The sequence below is a fragment of the Chrysochloris asiatica genome, unplaced genomic scaffold, assembly GCF_000296735.1.
Source record: "Chrysochloris asiatica unplaced genomic scaffold, ChrAsi1.0 scaffold00315, whole genome shotgun sequence".
NCBI classification, from domain to species: Eukaryota; Metazoa; Chordata; class Mammalia; order Afrosoricida; family Chrysochloridae; genus Chrysochloris; species Chrysochloris asiatica.
In genome coordinates this window covers 1,025,930-1,031,326 of record NW_006408833.1, presented here as the reverse complement: position 1 = coordinate 1,031,326, position 5,397 = coordinate 1,025,930, and the positions used below count along the sequence as shown (strand labels likewise).

General features: G+C 43.8%; 1 protein-coding gene across 1 annotated transcript in view; it reads left to right on the top strand.

Moving 5' to 3' along the window:
• Positions 1 to 16: 16 nt before the first annotated feature.
• The window catches only part of HUWE1 (HECT, UBA and WWE domain containing 1, E3 ubiquitin protein ligase), a 198,439-nt gene continuing 193,058 nt past the window's right edge, over positions 17 to 5,397 (top strand). The window contains exon 1 of the mRNA XM_006875251.1: positions 17 to 51. The gene's annotated coding sequence lies outside the window, so the exon portion shown is untranslated. The remainder of the gene's footprint in view (positions 52 to 5,397) is intronic.

Below are 5,397 nucleotides of genomic sequence, written 5' to 3'. Positions count from 1 at the left end.
AGACTGTGGCCAGCAACGCTGTGTGAGACTGGCTGAGAGTGGGGCTGCGAGGTATGGGCATTAGCCGTGGTAAAGTGGCCCTAGGGAGACAGTAAAGATAGGGCCTTTAACCAGGGTTCCAAGAAGACGGCCTCGGAGGGGAGGGAGAGAAAAGGTAAGGGGCGGGTCTGCAGGCAGGCTTCGCGCGTAACTGCTAGGCGTTGTGTGTGTGTGTGTGTGTATACACATACACATACACGTATATATATATTGACTTATACACACACTCACACACATATATACACAAGGGGGCTTCAAAAAGTTCGTGGAAAAAATTCCATTATCTTTAATTCCATTTTTTACACGAATTCATTGAAGCTCCCTGTATCTTACCTGTCTCTCTCCATATCTATATCTATCTATATATTATGGTACTCTGCAGACATTCATTTCGGCTAATTATTATTATTATTACAAACTTAATGTCTTGTGATGTTGTGCCGTCGAGTCGGTTCGGATACTGTATAGGGTTTCTGAGGCTTTTTCAATCTTTGCCTTATAGTCTCCTGCAGAGCGGCTGGTGGGATTCGAATCGCCGATCTTTTGGTTCTCGGTTCAGTGCTTATGGTCTGGAGACACCGCGCTCCCTCTTTCCATATTGTTGTTGTTGTGTGACGTCAAGTTGGTTCCGACTCATAGCAACCCTGTATAGGGTTTCTGAGGAGTGGCTGGTGGGTATGAACCGCCGACCTTGTGGTTGGCAGTCCAGTGCTTATCCTACAGTGCTACACCAGGACTCCCTTTCTATATTGGTGTTGTAGGGAATGTATATTTATGTTAGTTTTTAACCAGCTGCATTGTGTGACTACAGCTTATTTAACCATTTACCATTTGATGTACTCTCCCCCTTGTTTCTCCCCCCCTCCTTTTTTGGAGGAAGGGCTATTCCAAGCAATGCTGTAATAAATGGGGTTGTGCATATATATGTTTAACGCATACGTAGAGTATTTCTGTAGGAGAAATTCTTAGAAGAGTAATCCATGGGTCAACGTGTATGTGTGCGTGTTGAATTTTGATATATTTGTCCAAATTGCCTTCCCCAAAGCTGTATTAATAGACATTCTCCAGCTTTGTTCGAGAGTGCCCATTTCTCCACAGCTGTACGAACAGGAATTATCAATCCTTTTGGCTGATTTAAAGGGCAAAAATGGTATGTCATTGTTTTGCGTTTCTGATTATTAATGAAACAAATAATTTTTATTTGTCTGATTACAAAAATTGGCAAATAGCAAGTTTTCCTATATAAAAACAATAAATTTTCAAACTCAAAACCTCCCATTAGCAATAGCCAGAAAAATGAGTAAAACTACCTATAACTAAACAAATTTATTGAGGAATGTAATAAAAGAACGTTTACATGCATACAGAAGGATATCATGCTTCTGGATAAGACTTAATTTTTAATGATGTCCATTTTTCGTTGTGTTGATTTATACAACTGATGCAATTTGAATAAGTATACCAAGTTTTTGGAACTGAATAGTTCATCTGGAGAAAATTAACCTAGAAATATTAAAAAACATTAGTGAAGATGGGGGCATTGATACTACCAGCTATTAAAATGTGCTCTAAAGGAACAATATTTAAATTAGAATAGACAGAACAATACAATCAAATCGAGCTAGATCTCAAGATTTATTGGAGAAACATTGTTGACTAGACGTGGGAAAACTGCCGTATTAAAAACTTCACACACAAACACACACTACCACGACCAATACGACCACCCCCACTACCCTGAAAGCTTGAATTTTCCTTTGAGGACAGACTCCTTTGTTTGGAGAAAAACACTTTATGGGGTCATTTGGTTGTGCCTAGGTAAAGCTTCAGAAGTTCACATTGGTGGCTTTGAAGCTAGAATTAACGATATGAGCCTTTAGTTGGACTGAGGTGGATTCAGGTTAACCTGCAGTGCGGCGAGGGAAGAAGTCTGGTTGGATATTATCGGTCTTTTACTTGTTTTTCCCGATCTAATGGGCAGAAAAATGTTATGTCATTGTTTTCATTTGCATTTGCGTGCTTATTGTCACATTGAATGTCTTTTATGTATCAGTAAAGGATAATATGTGATTCCTGGGGGCAGGTAACAATGGGGGACTCAGTACTCCTCTTCTAGAATAGAATTTGGCTAATTGGTGTAACACTGCCCGAAAACGTTAAAATAAACAGGTTGAGTTTTAAATTTTTCCTCAAGCACTAGGCTCTAGACACCTACATCAGAGGCGGAGGCAATTTTCAGGACATAGCCGAGATTTGGCGCTGAGCTGTGTCATCGCGAGGTTTGGCAGCTAGCTCCGCAGTGGGTCGAAAACCTCGTGGTAGGCTAGATCCCTGCAGGACTGGAGGTTCCTCCCCTCCCCCCGCCAAAGAAAACCTACCAGTCATTTTCATGAAACTCCGCCTCTCTCCTTTTTAGCAGCGTGCAAAAGGTCTCGCGAGATCTTGTATTTTCCTGAAGGCTAGGCGCGGGTGGAATCCTGCGGTGAATTCGAAGGTCTCGCAAAAGCCGAAATGTAATATCGCGATAGTTCCCGAGGCTCTTGTGAGAGCCGGAGGCAGTAGTTTGGCTCCACCCCTCCGTCCTTCGTGAGGTTGTGCGTCATTTGCTTTTTGATTCGCGTAGGGTGAGAGCGAAGCGGTAGCGACTTAGGCTTTGGTGGGAGGAGGAGGGGTCTAGGAAGGGCTGGACTCCTGCTTTTCCCATCCGGTAGAGGTTCTCGCGGGATCACACGGAGGTGGCGGCGGTTCGGCTACGGACTGCAGTAGCCTCGGAGACGGCGACGTCTCCGACTTGTGCTGTTCCTAACCGGTGAGTTCTCGCGGGAGTGGGCTTAAATCCTCGTGGGTGGCGGTGGCCGCGGTAGCTCGGGGGTAAGGGGGGGGCAGTGATTAGGGTCTGTCCGCTTGCTGTTAAGATGGCGGCGGAGGCTGATGCCTGTCTGGCCAGGACCTAGGACTGAGGTGTTGGCTATCCTGGTTGTGACGCCTCTCAGGTATCCTACGTTAAGGAGGTGACGACTGATGAAACGCCGAGGTGCCGGTAAACCGAACTTGAGGCGAAGACCTCCCTAATCGGTTGAGGCGGCACTAATTTCCAGGCCTCAACCGCGTGTGGTCCCGCCTTTTCCTGATCGGCCAATGCTTCCGTAGTCGCCGCCGCAGTAGGCAGATTGGGAAGGATGGGTGGGGAGTATGGAGTTAGTTGGGGATTGGGATTGGGATTTAGGTTGGACGGTAGGGGAGAGGGACCAACCGACGACGAATGGTCCCCACCCCCTACCTTTTTGCGGGGTCCGCCTCCGTTTTTCTTCCCTAGACAAATCTAGTTTTCTTTCAGTTGAGGGGAGCTCTACTTCCCCAACTTCCATGATTATCAGAGCTAGGGTTTAGCGTTAAGCTGTTGGTTCCTTTAGCGTTCTTCTCCCCTCACTGCGGGATCTTTCTCATCTCCACGGTTAATTGAGGCTAGTATTGGGAGTGGTGTCAAAGCTTTCCCCGTCACCCCCACCCCATTCCTTCTAAGGTAGAGAGCTTGGCCTGAGCACCCTAACCCATCCTATCTCCCTCTTCCCATTGGTTCTTTTGGCGCAGGCGTTGATTATAGCCTAACCCGTTCTTTGCATTCACTCCATCTTTGTGGATGGGGCCCTAGTAGCCTTCCATTTCCTTGGGTCTTCACGTTCGTGGTTGTGGCGCTTTAGGATAAGCGCTCCTCAGAAACCCTGTATAGGGTCGCTATGAGTCGGAACCGATTCAGTGTCACTTAAACAGCAACAATTAGGCCACAGGGCACTGATTTCTTCTACACTTCATGCTTCTAGACTGACAATGAATGGATTTGGGGATATGGGATCATTTATTGCAATCTTAGTGGTTATTAGCTGTTCCCACTTGAAAAAAGAAAACAAAAATAAACTTTTTTTTTAAAAAAAGGCTCTGGGGGATAACCCTCTTGTAAATCAACTTTCTTTGCCTTACCTCAAGCCGTACTTTCCACCCCCCACAATCTTCACTCTAAAGTATGGGAACCGCCCCTTTTTCTGCCTTGTGTCCCTGTAGCCTCTTGTTCTGTGGACATTTTTTTTTTTCGCTGCTAAATACTGTTTCCATATTTCTCACCACTTAATCCTTCTATACCCTGTTCTCTATTCTTCATGAACTGAATCCCTTGAAAAGATCCTTCTGTTAGGTTCCACAGATAGCCCTCTCTGTCCTAAAAAATAAATAGCACTAATAGAGTCTCAAACATTTCCCGGTTCTGCATCATTTCTCTTCCCCCCCATACCTAATAGTGATTAGGTGGCCACTCCTATTGATAATATAAGAAATTAAATCCCTACTATTTGTTTTCTTTGTAGATAAAATGTTCAGCATTGCTTTCGTGTAATCCTACTCCAACATTCCTTATTTGAAGTAGGCAGCCTGATACAGTGGGAAGTTATGTGTTTTGGGGTTCACATGGAGCTTTATGACCTTGGGAAAATTACTTTACTCATCTGTTCCTACTTTTTGTTGTTGTGAGGTGTCTTTGAGTTGATTTCGACTCATAGTAACCCTGTATAGGGCATTTGAGGCTTTATGGAAGCAAAAAGCCTCATCTTTTTCCCACGGAGGAGCTGGTGGGTTTGAACTGCTGACCTTGTGCTTAGCAGTCCAGTGCTTATCTTACAGTTGGAATTGAAGCATTTGTAAAGTGCCTTGTTCCTGGTAGGCATACCATGTATTGTGGTTATTTTGTCTTTACGTAAGATTCACTGGCTAGTTCATATGCTAGTTTTTAGGACATGGGAAAGAATAAGATTTTTGTTCCTTTAACTGTAAATGTTTCAGTACATTTCTAGGCCAGACCTCTGGTTTTTTGTGTTCTCTCTTTCCCCACAAAACTTGTTACCTCCCATCACAAACATCTCCAATGCTATTTGGTATTACCTTTTACAAGTTTAGAGATTTCATTGCAAAATCACTATCCTGGAATATCCAGGATAATGTTCATGTCAAGAACCAGACCCAGATGTTCTATCTATTTCAAAGGATGCCTCATTCCTTGCTTACTCTCTTCCATTGCATTTATTCTGCAAAAGTTATAGAATTTGGTGCTATGCATTTCATAGTAGTAAAGGCAACTACTGCCAGCTAGTTTTCAAGTACTAATACTGCTTTTGCTTTTCCCTACCTCCTTTCTTTGGTCCGTTAGATATGGGGATCTGCTTATTTGTTATCGTTGTACCTGAGCAGGGTAATTCCTATCTAAGAGACACTTTAGAAAGGTTGTTTGAGATGCCGGATTTCTTTTCTAAAGTGAATTATTGTCAGTTCTAGCTCCTGTTGTGTTTTTTGCTATTTTATGTTTTCTAACGT